This window comes from Cydia fagiglandana, chromosome 8 (assembly GCF_963556715.1).
Source record: "Cydia fagiglandana chromosome 8, ilCydFagi1.1, whole genome shotgun sequence".
Lineage (NCBI taxonomy): Eukaryota > Metazoa > Arthropoda > Insecta > Lepidoptera > Tortricidae > Cydia > Cydia fagiglandana.
Genome location: NC_085939.1, coordinates 16,901,175 through 16,915,037, shown reverse-complemented (window position 1 = coordinate 16,915,037; position 13,863 = coordinate 16,901,175). Strand labels below are relative to the sequence as shown.

Here is a 13,863-nt window from a genome sequence, read left to right as displayed (position 1 = left end):
CTAACCGCTTTGCTTGCCTAGAGAACTTGGCTTCAGTGGACGAAATCAACGACGGGCTAGTGGAAACTGTCCACACAGTAGGGTCTAAGTTTTTTAGACCCCGCCGTAAAGATAGACCTCAGAAATTGACCGAGCAAACCTTAAACCTCATGGCTGAACGACGCTCGCTACAGTTGCAGTCTCCCGATGACGCGGAGTCATATAGGCAGCTCAATAGACGTATATCTAAGTCCTTGCGACATGATCTGCGTCTCTTTAATACTAACCGTATTAAAGAGACTATTGAGCGAAACCAAGGCTCCAAAGTGTTCGCAAAGGACAAGTCTATTGGGCAAAGCTAGCTGACAAAGCTGAAACGGGAAGATGGCAGCATAGCGTCGAGCAAAGCGGAGGTTTTAGGTGAGATCGAGAGGTTCTATGGACAGTTATACACTTCGATCGCAAAGCCCGTTGACAGCTTGGTAGGAGATCCAAGAGCCAAGCTGTCCCGACATTATACCGAAGATATCCCGGACATCAGTCTGTACGAGATTAGGATGGCCCTGAAGCAGCTTAAGAACAACAAGGCGCCGGGCAAAGACGGAATCACTTCAGAGCTTCTGAGAGCGGGTGGAACACCGGTAAAGTAAAGTAAAGTAAAGTAAAGTTCTTTATTCGCATAAAATATGGTACAGTAATAGGTGGTAAATAAATAGAAAAAAAAATCCAGTACACAGACATATTTTGCTATACAATAGCATGCAAAGTAATCTTAAAGCTAGACTTAAATTTAACCACTATTTAATCACTAGACTTACATAAAGTATACATATATACATGTATTATGTGTTCCTGTCGAAGAGGGCATTCGTTGAGTAAAACATTTGTTCCTTAAACCATTCATTGAGCTTACTTTTGAATAAATTTAAAGGGAGAGCTTTAAAATTGTCTGGAATTGCGTTAAAAATAGTGATGCACATGTGGTAACTATTTTTCATAAAGAGAGCACTATTAGGAACTATATCTAACACAAGTCTGTCCTGATTTCTTGTACTTCGTGGGTATATTTCTGAAGCTTTCTTAAATAGTTCTGGATGTTTTTTTACAAAGACAGCTGCCTCAAACATATATAAACACGGTAATGTCAGAATTGCATATTTTTCAAATAAAGGTTTACATGACTCTTGCGAGGGCATACCAAACATTGCCCTTAAGCATTTCTTTTGGGCATTGAATGCCCTTTCAATGTCAGTAGAATTGCCCCAAAGAACTAGACCATATCTTAATGTTGACTCGACATATCCGTGATAAGCTATAAAGATTGTGTCTAAATCGGAAATATTACGAAGGCGCCTTAACACATATACAAAGGTCATAAGTTTACTACAGACTACATCAACATGGTTCTTCCAATTACAATTTTTATCTAGCATTAGTCCTAAGAATTTTACAACATCAACTTCTCTGATTTGAGTGTTATTATAGTGTACATCTAATGTCATATTTCTGCTTCTTACATTGCAAAACTGTACAATTTGAGTTTTTCCGAGGTTAATTGTCAAGTTATTCAATGTCAGCCATTCTATAACTAATTTAATTGTGCTATTTATATCATCATTATAATGTCTACTATTATTACAAGTCACTATTATCGATAAGTCATCCGCGAACAGCGTACATTTATGTGTCATTATGTCAGGTAAGTCATTAATATATAATAAAAATAGTAGCGGTCCAAGTACACTGCCTTGCGGCACCCCTACGGTGTTCACTAGATACGAGGATCTATGATGAGTTAACGTTGATGTATTATAGCCCCGGATTTCGACACATTGCTGTCTATTTGATAAGTAGGATGTAATCCAACCTAATGCTGGACCTCTTATTCCATAGTTATGAAGCTTTTGAATTAAAAGTTTATGCGACACGAAGTCAAAGGCTTCGTCTTCGGTACTTAAAGTCCTCCAGAAGCTCTTTAATTCCGTCTTGTCCGAGGGCATAACGCCTGAAACATGGAATAGAGGCGAGGTGGTGCTGTTCTTCAAAAAAGGTGATAACAACCTATTGAAGAACTACAGACCCATCACGCTTCTGAGCCATGTCTATAAGCTGTTTTCAAGGGTCATCACGAACCGTCTCGAACACAGACTTGATGACTTCCAGCCTCCGGAACAAGCCGGTTTCCGAAAAGGCTATAGTACCATAGACCACATCCATACGCTGCGGCAAGTTATACAGAAGACCGAAGAGTATAACTTACCATTATGCTTAGCGTTTGTGGACTATGAGAAAGCCTTCGATTCGGTGGAAACATGGGCGGTGCTTGAGTCTCTTCAGCGATGCCATATTGACTATCGGTACATCGAAGTGTTGAAGTGTTTGTATAGTAACGCCACCATGTCGGTCCGAGTACAGGAGCAGAGCACGAGGGCGATTCCATTGCGAAGAGGCGTAAGGCAGGGAGACGTTATCTCTCCGAAACTGTTTACTGCCGTAATGGAAGACGCCTTCAAGCTCCTGGAATGGGAAGGACTTGGCATCAACATCAACGGCGAATACATCACTCACCTTCGGTTTGCCGACGATATCGTAGTCATGGCAAAGTCGATGGAGGAACTCAGCATGATGCTCGATGACCTCAACCGAGTTTCACAACGGGTGGGCTTGAAAATGAACATGGACAAGACGAAGCTTATGTCAAATGCCAATGTTGTGCCCATCCCAGTCTCTGTTGGGAACTCGGTACTCGAAGTTGTTGACTCGTACATCTACCTAGGACAAGTAGTCCAATTGGGTAGGTCCAACTTCGAGAAAGAGGTCAACCGCCGAATCCAACTCGGTTGGGCAGCGTTCGGGAAACTACGTAATGTCTTTTCGTCCGCCATACCTCAGTGCCTCAAGACGAAAGTCTTTAATCAATGTGTGTTACCAGTGATGACTTACGGCTCCGAAACGTGGTCTTTCACTATCGGCCTCATCTCAAAACTCAAAGTCGCTCAACGAGCTATGGAGAGGGCTATGCTCGGAGTTTCTCTACGTGATCGAATCAGAAATGAGGAGATCCGTAGACGAACTAAAGTCACCGACATAGCCCACCGGATTAGCAAGCTGAAGTGGCAATGGGCAGGCCACATTGCACGCAGAGAAGATGGCCGATGGGGTCGAAAAGTGCTCGAGTGGAGACCACGGACTAGCAAGCGCAGCGTAGGACGTCCACCCACAAGATGGACAGACGATCTTGTTAAGGTCGCCGGAAGACGCTGGATGCGGGTCGCTTCCAACCGGCACGTATGGAGGTCCAAGGGGGAGGCCTATGTTCAGCAGTGGACGTCTTATGGCTGAGATGATGATGATGATGAAGTACTTATATAGGTTTCAAGGAACGACCACACTCATACATTTTGCTGCGTAAACGGTAAGGTAAATACGGGAAAGTGTGGCTGCAACATTGGGACCTCTTTACACATTCATCAGTGTTTAAGAATTGTCATCATCTAGCCGTTTTCGGCTACAGCGACTGCCTTTCTACCGCTGAGAGCGTCGCTGGTGCACTCTCAAGGCTCCTCTTCACGTTGGGCCAACGCGAACGCCAACAAGGGCGCAGCCATGCGGTAGAATGAGATAGCAAAATCACTTGCTCCCTCTAACGCATAAATGCGTCCCTCGTTGGCGTTGGCGTTGGCCCAACGTGAAGAGGAGCCATCAAGTGACTGACGTAGCCAATCTTTGCAGCCAATGTGCGGCCACACTCCCTGCAGGTCAGCACCTCTCCGACGTAATTGACCGTAGTTCTGTAGAAAGCGACCAACTTTTTATTTTTGTCAAAGTGGCTAACACCCTAACTGACCACGACCACCACCCTACGACCAAAGCAACTGGCTTTGGTCGCTTTCTGCATTGTTAAAAAAAATTAGTTGGTGGTTTTCTGCATAACTATGGTCAATTATACGTGATGTCCTTTAGCTCGTCACGCTTAACGTCGAGCTCTGTGCGTCGCCTGGCTTCAAATTCACGCACCTGCGTCTGCACAATAATCACAATATGCCTCCACTGTGGACGGTCACCAGCTAGTGTCTCCCATGTTGGCTCTATATGAGCCCTCTTCATATGCCGCTTCAACACATCTTTGAACCGCAGAAACCTAATACATTTACAACGTGATGTACAGTCGCCATCAGATATATCGGAGCGGCCAAGGTGATCACAATATCTGAACACGCACTCTAACGCCTTGACAATAGAGGCGTGTTCAGATATTTGTGAGCACCTTGGCCGCTCCGATATATCTGATGGCGAATGTACATATGCAACCTCTATTGCTAGCCAATAGGGGTCTCCGAATACCTCATTTGGAAGGAAAGCCGTGGTCATATCCTCGTTGAAAGGTTTAGTTATTGGTACTACGCGCGGCCCGCGGGTCAAGTTCAATGGGGTCAACCCGATTACCGGTATACGGGTGCATACCACAGACATACGAATACCTATACTATTCAAAAGTTTATTAATACAAGTCGTACGATCCCGCTGCCATAAAGAGGCTCCTATTATACAGTATGTTTCTGACCATGGGGCTTTAAATCCAGCGTTTGATTTTACTCGCTAAACTGAGCTACTTTTACTATGGGACCAACCCTGAAATCGGGGAAAAATTTTTGGCTTTTCCATAGAAAACCTCGACATGTGATCAGCCAAAATGTATGAAAAAGTAAAAAAAAATTCGGGATTTCGGGGTTGGCGCCATAATAAAAGTAGTTCAGTTTAGCGAGTAGAATCGAGCCCTGGATTTAAAGCCCCATGGTCAGACACACCCTGTACAATCAATATATTATAAAATTACGCTCTCATTTTAACACATGCTTAAATTAAATAATAACTTCCTAAAAGCTACTACGCGGGCCATACTGAAAGTTTCTGGATTCTGATATACTTATGAGAAAACTTATTTTTTCTAAGTGGCCAGTTCAGGAATTTTCAGTATGCCCTAAGTACTAACACTTGGCCATCATGTTTCACGCGAGCACATTTTTGATATTTGCGAAATCATATTAACTCACATTATTATTATTGTGTCGAAACGTCGGTAAATCAAGGTAATTGAATAAAATTCGCGTTAGACCCGTCTATAATGTGAGTTAATATGTGTTCAAAACGCGAAAGTTTAAAATATTATATTTGCGAAATCATCATAAATTTGGTGGAAGTTTTTTTTTTTAAGAAGCAGAACTATTAACTTTTTAACCGCCATATAATTTTTCATTGAAGTGCTCGTGTTGCTGGCGGTACGAAGTTACACGAAGTTACGTCTTATTTATCAGACCGAGGCGAAATGAGCCCGATTTTGTTTGTATTAATATCAGTCTACGGAGATTAAAAGGTTAAAACGAATTTTAGCTCTAGTCGGCCAAAAAATAGCTTCAGAAACTCGAAACAGTCATATGTCCACAACTTATGTCATGACATTGTCTCAAAATGACCTCTAGGACCGCCCTTAGGCCTTTGTCTGCGTCTTCTGAACCTACTTGAAACATCCTTAACGCGTCTTGTGAAATATGGAGGACACATGACAATAGACGAGCCCTTTTCAGCGAGGGACTGAGACGATTATCTCGCTTAATGTACCTCGAAGGTCTTTGGTTTTTTGTCAATTTTCAACCAACTTAAATGTAGACAGAATACTGAATACCGTTACTGACGTGGTCGACATCCGCATCAATTTTATGCGGATGCGGATATTGAAAATAATGTGGATGTTCCGCGGATGCGGATGCGGATGCGAATCCGCAACATCCCTGATAGTAAGGACGCTAAGCACGAATCATTTGAAGGAAAAAGCTTCGTTCGCGGTAGGTCAGGGTCAGGGTAGAGATTAGAATATGTGAATTTTTCAAATGATGTTCGATATTATAATTTTATGAGTTATTTCAGGCTTAGGTAATAAATTTTTCGTTAGAGTAATAATTAAACTTAAAAATTAGAATTCTAATTTCAAGAAGAAAATGGGAGTAAAGTCAGAATCACAACCTTTGGGGTTCGCGCAGTAGAACCCAAACAATCGTAAAGTTAAGAAGCCCTTTCACGACGGTGGTAAGCCAGCATACAGCCCGTCTAATCGTAAGCGGACACAGTAGTCTATAGACAAGCGTCAACAACGTTGTCTCCAGCACATAGCTGACACTGCTGAGTGTTGTCAGATTAAGGCAAAAATGCAAGCAGCAGGCTTTCATATTCGACACAGAGTACCTCTAAAAGCCCACTGATTACCAGTCCGCCTGCAGTCTCTGGTCTTATCGGGCGGCCTGCCGTCCTAGACCATTTCGTGACCATGGTAGTATTACCTGTTGTTTTATCTATAAGTTTTGTCACGAATAAAAACATTCTATTCTATTCTATTCTATTCTATTCTATTCTATTCTATTCTAACGCCACACAAGCGCTTACCCGCCAGCAATAGCCTGCTGCCACCTCTGAGACTACAGACCAGCAATTGAGAGTCGACAGTTTTCGCGTCAAGACGCCCACTGATTACCAGTCCGCCGGACGATATCAGCCTGTCAGTTAAAAGCAAAATTTGGCATCTCCGAACAACTGACAGGCTTAGGCAAGAGCACGGACTGTCCGGCCGATATCTGTCGACGCTGACGCGAAACGACCAGTTCGTGTTAGTTGTCAGGCCGAAACCTGGACGAGAAACGAGAACTGTTAGTGTGTGGCCTGTTGCGATTAGCTGACAGGCTGATATCGTCCGACGGATTGGTAATCAGTGGGCCCCTTAAGACCACTGAATGCCTATGACATGACGTAGTAGGGCATTTCTCAGGAGGGCCGTTTTTACGTGTCCGGGGCAGTAATTGATTGAATTTACTGTTCAATAAATCTGAATTAATTTAGGCATGATCTTCAGCTTATATTCTGTCTGGGACACTATCAAATTATTTATTTATTATTTATATAATACCAGAAAAAAAAATTCAAATGCCAAAAATGATGTTCGGTGGGCGTGTCCCGCACCCAGATTTTATGAAACAAAAAATTATTACTCAAGATGGGGCATTAGATCGGAGTTATTATGGGTATTCACGCATAGGGTATTAGTTAGCTTATCATATTCTTTATATCACAATAATGTGTTTGCTCACCACATTGAATAAAACCAAATTTACGATGTGTCCCGGGCTAGTGACTGATATCGGTGTAATTTGCAAAACATGTCAGTACTCCTTCAAAGTTGTAGACCAGGAACTCAGTGTCTCAAACATAGTATGCTTTAGTTGTGCCTTGACCGTTGAATAAAGTAGAGGTACAGTCACAGTACAATAAAGTGATTTTTCTCCGGCCTTCGCTGGGTTTGGTCCTATGTTTTTTTGAGATCGGTGGTGCAATTTACTCCGAAAGTTTTAGTGCAATTATCGTTATGTAAGTGATTAAGAAGTCATCGAAAGTACGTAAATCCACCATTATTACATCTCTTCTGTATCGTTCATGCTATTTCTGTAATTGCTAAAAAGCGATTAATTTTGATATCGCTGGTGTTGATTTCCCTGGTTTCGGTGGATTTTTTGACCACCGATATCAAAAAAGTGATCACTGAATTCAAATCCTGCTTTGTAAACTAGTTGTACCAATTTATCATGTCTAAAAAGTGAAAGATACGTTGTACAAACGTAAAATTATGTTTGTAAGTAAATTATGTCATAGTAGGTACACAAAATCACTAGTTCACTATGAGTAGTTTTTTAAACCAGACGTATAGACCCAATGTTTCTTTCTCTGTCTGATATTCTTTTCCAACCAATTAAGTAAATTATGTTCGTTGTCTTCTGTATCACCGGAGGCCCTACACCTCGATACCTTTAAACATGTCAGCCATGTTAAATAAATGTAGGTAGTCAATTAGATCCCACTTTTTTTTAAATAACTTGTGTTTGTAAGTACTATGCAAGGTGAACCCAAGGGACAGGATGTACAGAACAAGGGATTAAAAATAAAATAGCATTCTAATGTCGAGATCGCTTCAAAGGCACTGAGAGTACCTACTGATCGATATTTCTAAAGGATAGCCATAGAGACAAATTGAACACAGCAAATGTTTTAACAATCCTCAATGTCTTATGTCTTTGTCAACAACTTTGTTACAATTTAGCTCAAGTGTTTGAGGGTGCTGGAGATCATAATTAATTGGTAATTGGATCTTCAAGCATTACTCGACTACTTCAAATATTATAGTTTTAAATTGACGGAGTTCACGCTTTTAAAATCTTTTATTAAAAAAATACTTGTTTTCCGTATTGCATCACATTGCTTTATAAGTACATTAAATATTTAATGAGCATTGAACACCACTCAAGAGTGTATTGTTTATCGGGTGCAGGTAACATAAGTTTTTTTTAGATGGGTGCGGTCGGATTGCGTGAAACAAATATCTTCTCCTTCATGGATATAATAATGCAATGAATAAATGATTATAATGTGCGAATTTGTGGTCTGAAACTCGTTTCAGGACCACCCATCACCTTATTATATGAGGCCAGTCATATAGTGTGGGATATCTTCTAGAGATGTTGATTTACAAGCCGTAATTTGGTTATTTTAAAATCTTGAGTCTATATCTATTAAATTTATGTAAGCGTTCGAGACCATTAGCCTTGTTACATCGCTTATCAACAAATAGGATTGAAAAATATGATTAAAATAATTATATAATTGAGATGTAAACCTTAAATGTGATTTTGGTGTAAGCATTATTGAATTCGGTGACGCAAATTGATTTCAGTGCCTGCACATGATTTCGGTGTTTTTTAAATCTCAAATATCTTGAAAACTATAAGGTTCTAATGGAGGCCTCCACTACCAATATTTTTTATATTAAGGGTAGATTTTAGCAAATAAACTCGCATATTATATAAGTTAAAAAAAAATTTTGGCACCGAAGTCAGGCACCGAATGTCATCTCTGAGAATCGCCCAGTACGAAAAATTCCACAAACAAAATCTGAAGGGTCCACGCCTAAAACGTGTTTTAAGTGGAACAACCGTGAAAATTTCTGAAAACAAGTTACACGTATCAGTTTAAATAGTGTATTATGAGAGAAATCCGAGCGGCCACGGCGCTCACATATCTGAACACGCCTCTATTGTCAAGGCGTTAGAGTGCGTGTTCAGATATTGTGAACACCTTGGCCGCTCCGATATATCTGATGGTGACTGTACAACACTTTATTACTTATACCTATATAAAGTCTGTAAAGTGAAGGTAGTTGTCTAATTGGGATGCATAAGTTTCGAACGAGATGACATTTCTCTGTGCCCTCTTTAGCCTCAACACTTGAAAACTAACATGAAAAATCGTACTTGAGGCCTATTTGCAGAATTTTTGGCATTGAATCTACGCCTCCCCCACTTTGGTGTCAAAGCCGCCAGTCTCAGTGAGGTTATTCCGCCGGCTTAATTTAAAATCATGACAGAAACCTACCTTATATCCAATGCAGCATAATCCTCAGCTCACCCACAATCCAAGATCCAACACAACACGAACACAACACAACACAAGTAAAGTGTGGAACACACGAACAGCCGCCAACACTGGCCGGCGCGACGCGACTGTCGTATCGAGCGGACGCTCCCCCCTCGCTAAACCAATTTATAATACATACGGAGACGCAGCATCCCCTGATACTTCCCAACGAAAAAACAACCCTATTTGGTTAGTTTTTACGTCGGTTTTCGCTTGGGATAAATGTGCCGCAGAGGCAAAAACGTGGCTCTCGCAAAGGGTGCGAAATGCGTACGGCGAAATTGAAATCAACGTTAAATACCGTCTTTGGGATATTCATGGTTATTTTTGGGTGTTGTTGCGAAATGTCAGGTGTCTTTTTATTTGTAACCTGTTTGCGTATTGTTGCACTTTGGGGTGAACAAACCCGACCGGATTAAGTTAAGTTAGGTTCAATTGGTTTTGGCACTGGAGTCATCCCTGAACATTATTATTTAGCAGCAACGGCCAGTTGCACCAACTACAGTACATTTGACGGACTGATAACAATAATCAAGAATAAATTATGAAATTTCCCGTAAAATAAAATTTTGCGTATTTTTTAACGGTGACAGACGGTTTGGTTCTACGAAGGTACCCAATTGAATCCAATTGGTATTAAGACGAAACAGGAGCTGAGTTTTAAATATTTTAGGTAAATATACCCGTCTCGCTAACGGAAGCGGCACCTAAAAGTAGTGCGATAAGGACAAGGCGAAAAATCCTGCGTAATAATCTCAAAAATCGAGGTTTCGTACTCCTCTGTTTCCTCCTCCAAAACTTAACCAATCGTAGGTAACCAAATTTGGAAATCTAAATGATTATGAAATTATCTGTGTCGGACCGTTTTGCTTTTTTGGCTAATTGATATCAGTTTTGAATGCCACGCCTCTCATTGCGGCATAGTCACAGTTAGGCCATTTTGGCCATTTTTGAAGGGCTCTAGCGCCTTAAAAAACAATAATATCAAAAAAAGCAAAACAGTCCGACACAGATATTGATAATATTAATCCGTGTTGAAAAAATCATTGCTCTAGCTTCAAAAACCACGGAGGAAAACGAGGAGTACGTTTGTATGGAGAAATGACCACTCCTGTTGGCTCTTAAAACCCGTTATTGGCCCTCGATACGGATATTCACTTATTCAGGTATTGAAGATGATCATTTAAGACAACATTATCAGGTTAAAGGATGACTCACGTTAGACCGGGCCGTGTCCGGGCCGGAGCTTCCGGAGCTTACTTTTCTATGACATGACAGACGATCACGTGATGATTTCTATAGAAAACGATGCACCGGAAGCTCCGGCCCGGATACGACCCGGTCATCTCTATTCACCCCGGTTGATGGTACTCATGTTAACAACGACTGCACGCTCACACAACTGCAACACGACGGGAATACAATAAACACATTCGTCTCTCACACAAATTGGGAACTGTTACTCATTTGCATACTCGTATGCAGACGCTTCTCTCTGTGCGATATAGACTGAGAGATTGGCGTGCATTTCCCCAGATTATCGGGTTTTATGGAGACTGAAGAAAGCTACACACGGATATGTTGCGGTTTGGCAATAAATACGTATAATAAACAAATTAAGTGCATTTAGATATTAATTTTTGAATCCTAGACAATTTCGAAAATTACAAATGTAGCAGAAACACATATACTTTGGCAATACTTACGCTACTGCGCCGCTTACCATTAGACGGAGAGCTAGCTACGGAAATAGGTTTGCAATTTATAGAGCAACGAAATCACTCTAGTTAGTGTGCCATACTATCATTATTAATTAATTCGGGCGCCTGTCAGCTGTTCAGCGGTGTTACTCCAATGCAAGTTACATTATTTATTAATTTATTTACATGCAAGTAGGTAGGTATTATGTACATTGTTTTATGAGTGTGTTTAATTTGTGTGTGGAGATTTGTGTTTCCTATTTCATCTAACCAAACTACAACGGTTGACTGGTAACTAGAGAATGACTTACGGCATTAAGCCCTCCATTTGTATTTATCTATCGTGCAATGAAATTTAAACAAATAGATATACATAATACTAAAAGGAAAGGGGACGAAGTTAGGTACTAACTCTCGTAATAATAAATAAAAATAATTTTTGTTTGGAGGAAAATAGGGACTACTTTTGTATGGAGAAGCGATTGTCCTCTTCCATTTGGTAGATACATACTTGCGTACATGAATTTGCATTCGTCTCTCAAACTCATCTGGAACTTGGGGCCGAACTCAAATTAGTTCTGCAGTATAATTACCCCGGAGTGTAAACTCACGCTCAAGTTAGACTCAAGTTTTGCTCAGCATACTCCTAGTATACAGGAATATAGGGCATGGTTGTCCTATAATGGAATACAGAGCTACGTTAACATTGTTATAAAACCGATCTAGTCCCAAAAAGGTAACGCGTCATACGCTCAGTCACCTGCAATATATATGTTTACATTTATATATGTATACATTTTAGACGACCGGTCTGGCCTAGTGGGTAGTGACCCTGCCTGCGAAGCCGATGGTCCTGGGTTCGAATCCCAGTAAGGGCATTTATTTGTATGATGATACAGATATTTGTTCCTGAGTCATGGTTGTTTTCTATGTATTTCAGTTACTGACGTAACTGACCAGAATAACTACTTACCAACCGCCTCAGTTAAACGGTAGACCTGGGAGATTAATTGGCGCAAAAAGTAAAGGAACACAGTGCGCAGTGTCGCGGGGCATTAGCAAACAATGAGAGAGATGCTATCGCGCGAGCGGGACAGCACGAGCTGTTCACACTGCTGCCGACACCTAAACCCAGCCAGACCAGCGTTGGCCCATCAAGGCTAACACCATGCTGAGTCGGGACCATTTCGTGGCTATTTACTTGTTCTGTTATGTAATGATGTGTTGTAATGTTAAGTGTAATTTTTATTTTTATTTTGGTTCCTCTTTTTTTTTCTCTTTTGTCTGTTACCTATTTTTATGCCACGAATAAACTATTTCTATTTCTATTTATTTCTATTTCTAAACTCAGCACATGTTACGTAGTACAGTCAGCCAAGAAAGTGATTTACCAATTTTCGACTCTATCATCTGATTGATAGAGTCGAAAAGTGGTAGACCTCTTTCTTGGCTGACTATACGTATCGAAAACTCGGATTTTGAATCCGTTGTTTCATTTAATAAATGTTCAATCGACTGAATGCGTGGTCTATCAAATTAGATCCATAATAGCTCCTCTACACAATGGGCCAACGCCGGTCACTCCAAGGGATGCAGCCATGTGGTAGAATGAGATAGCAATATCACTTGCTCCCTCTAACGCATAAATACGTCCCTTGGAGTGGCCGGTGTTGGCCCATCGTGTAGAGGAGCCATAAAATTTTTGCGATTTGAGGAATAAATACCCAGCAATCAGAAAATCGTTTTAATACGGAAGGTATTTGTTCCTAATTGTGAGTAATCCGAGTTTGTGCAATCCCAGAAGGTGTAAATAAATTTTGAGAGCCTTAGGAGATATTTTTTTCATTGGATTGTCAAAACCACTAGATGTAGAAGGAACCCACCAATCAGACACTGATGTAAAACCGTTTTCAGATTTAACATATCAATTTTCATCATGATGAGGTAGAACAAATTTTCCGTCGAACGTAAGGTTTTCGATCTACAAGCAAAAAACTTAAAAAAGTAACATCGTTATACATGCGATAGATCATACAGAGCGAGGAAAAGCAAGTATCGCTTTTTTTAGGGTTCTGTACCCAAAGGGTAAAAATCTATGTCCGTCTGTCACCAGGCTGTAACTCATGAACCGTGGATAGCTAGATAGTTGAAATTTTCACAGATGATGTATTTCTGTTGCCGCTATAACAACAGATACTAAAAACAAAATAAAATAAATATTTAAGTGGGGCTCTCATACAACAAACGTGATGTTTTTACTGTTTTTGCGTAATGGTACGGAACCCTTCGCACTTGGCCGGTTTTTGTATTTATTTCGCTGGAGAGCAGTGTCAGGGGTGCGAAACTCCTGACTTCGGCTAAACTCGGCTCCGCTCGGCTCAGCCTTGCTCAGACCAATTATTAGGGTTGGCACCACGTGACTTCCTTTTGCGTGCACGACCACAGATAAGATAATCACTTGAATTTTGACAACCCTAAATAGCCGAAAGGGATAGTGCATATATTAGAAAGGGATAGCATGATTCGACCCTGTACCGCTGTCAAACTTCGGTTTTGTAGGAAGTTCCCTTTCTGTACGGTAGTACTATTATTTATTCTGTGGCAGTGTAACAGTATGAAGGTATAGGTAAAATAATCTCGCGTTAACATTGTTCGACGTATGCTGCCACGCTTA

At 40.8% G+C, this 13,863-nt stretch overlaps 1 protein-coding gene across 1 annotated transcript in view; it reads right to left on the bottom strand.

The window, feature by feature from the left end:
• The window catches only part of LOC134666743 (SH3 and multiple ankyrin repeat domains protein 2), a 321,213-nt gene extending 311,468 nt beyond the window's left edge, over window positions 1-9,745 (bottom strand). Inside the window, exon 1 of the mRNA XM_063524002.1 lies at window positions 9,448-9,745. The gene's annotated coding sequence lies outside the window, so the exon portion shown is untranslated. The remainder of the gene's footprint in view (window positions 1-9,447) is intronic.
• Between the last annotated feature and the right edge of the window lie 4,118 nt (window positions 9,746-13,863).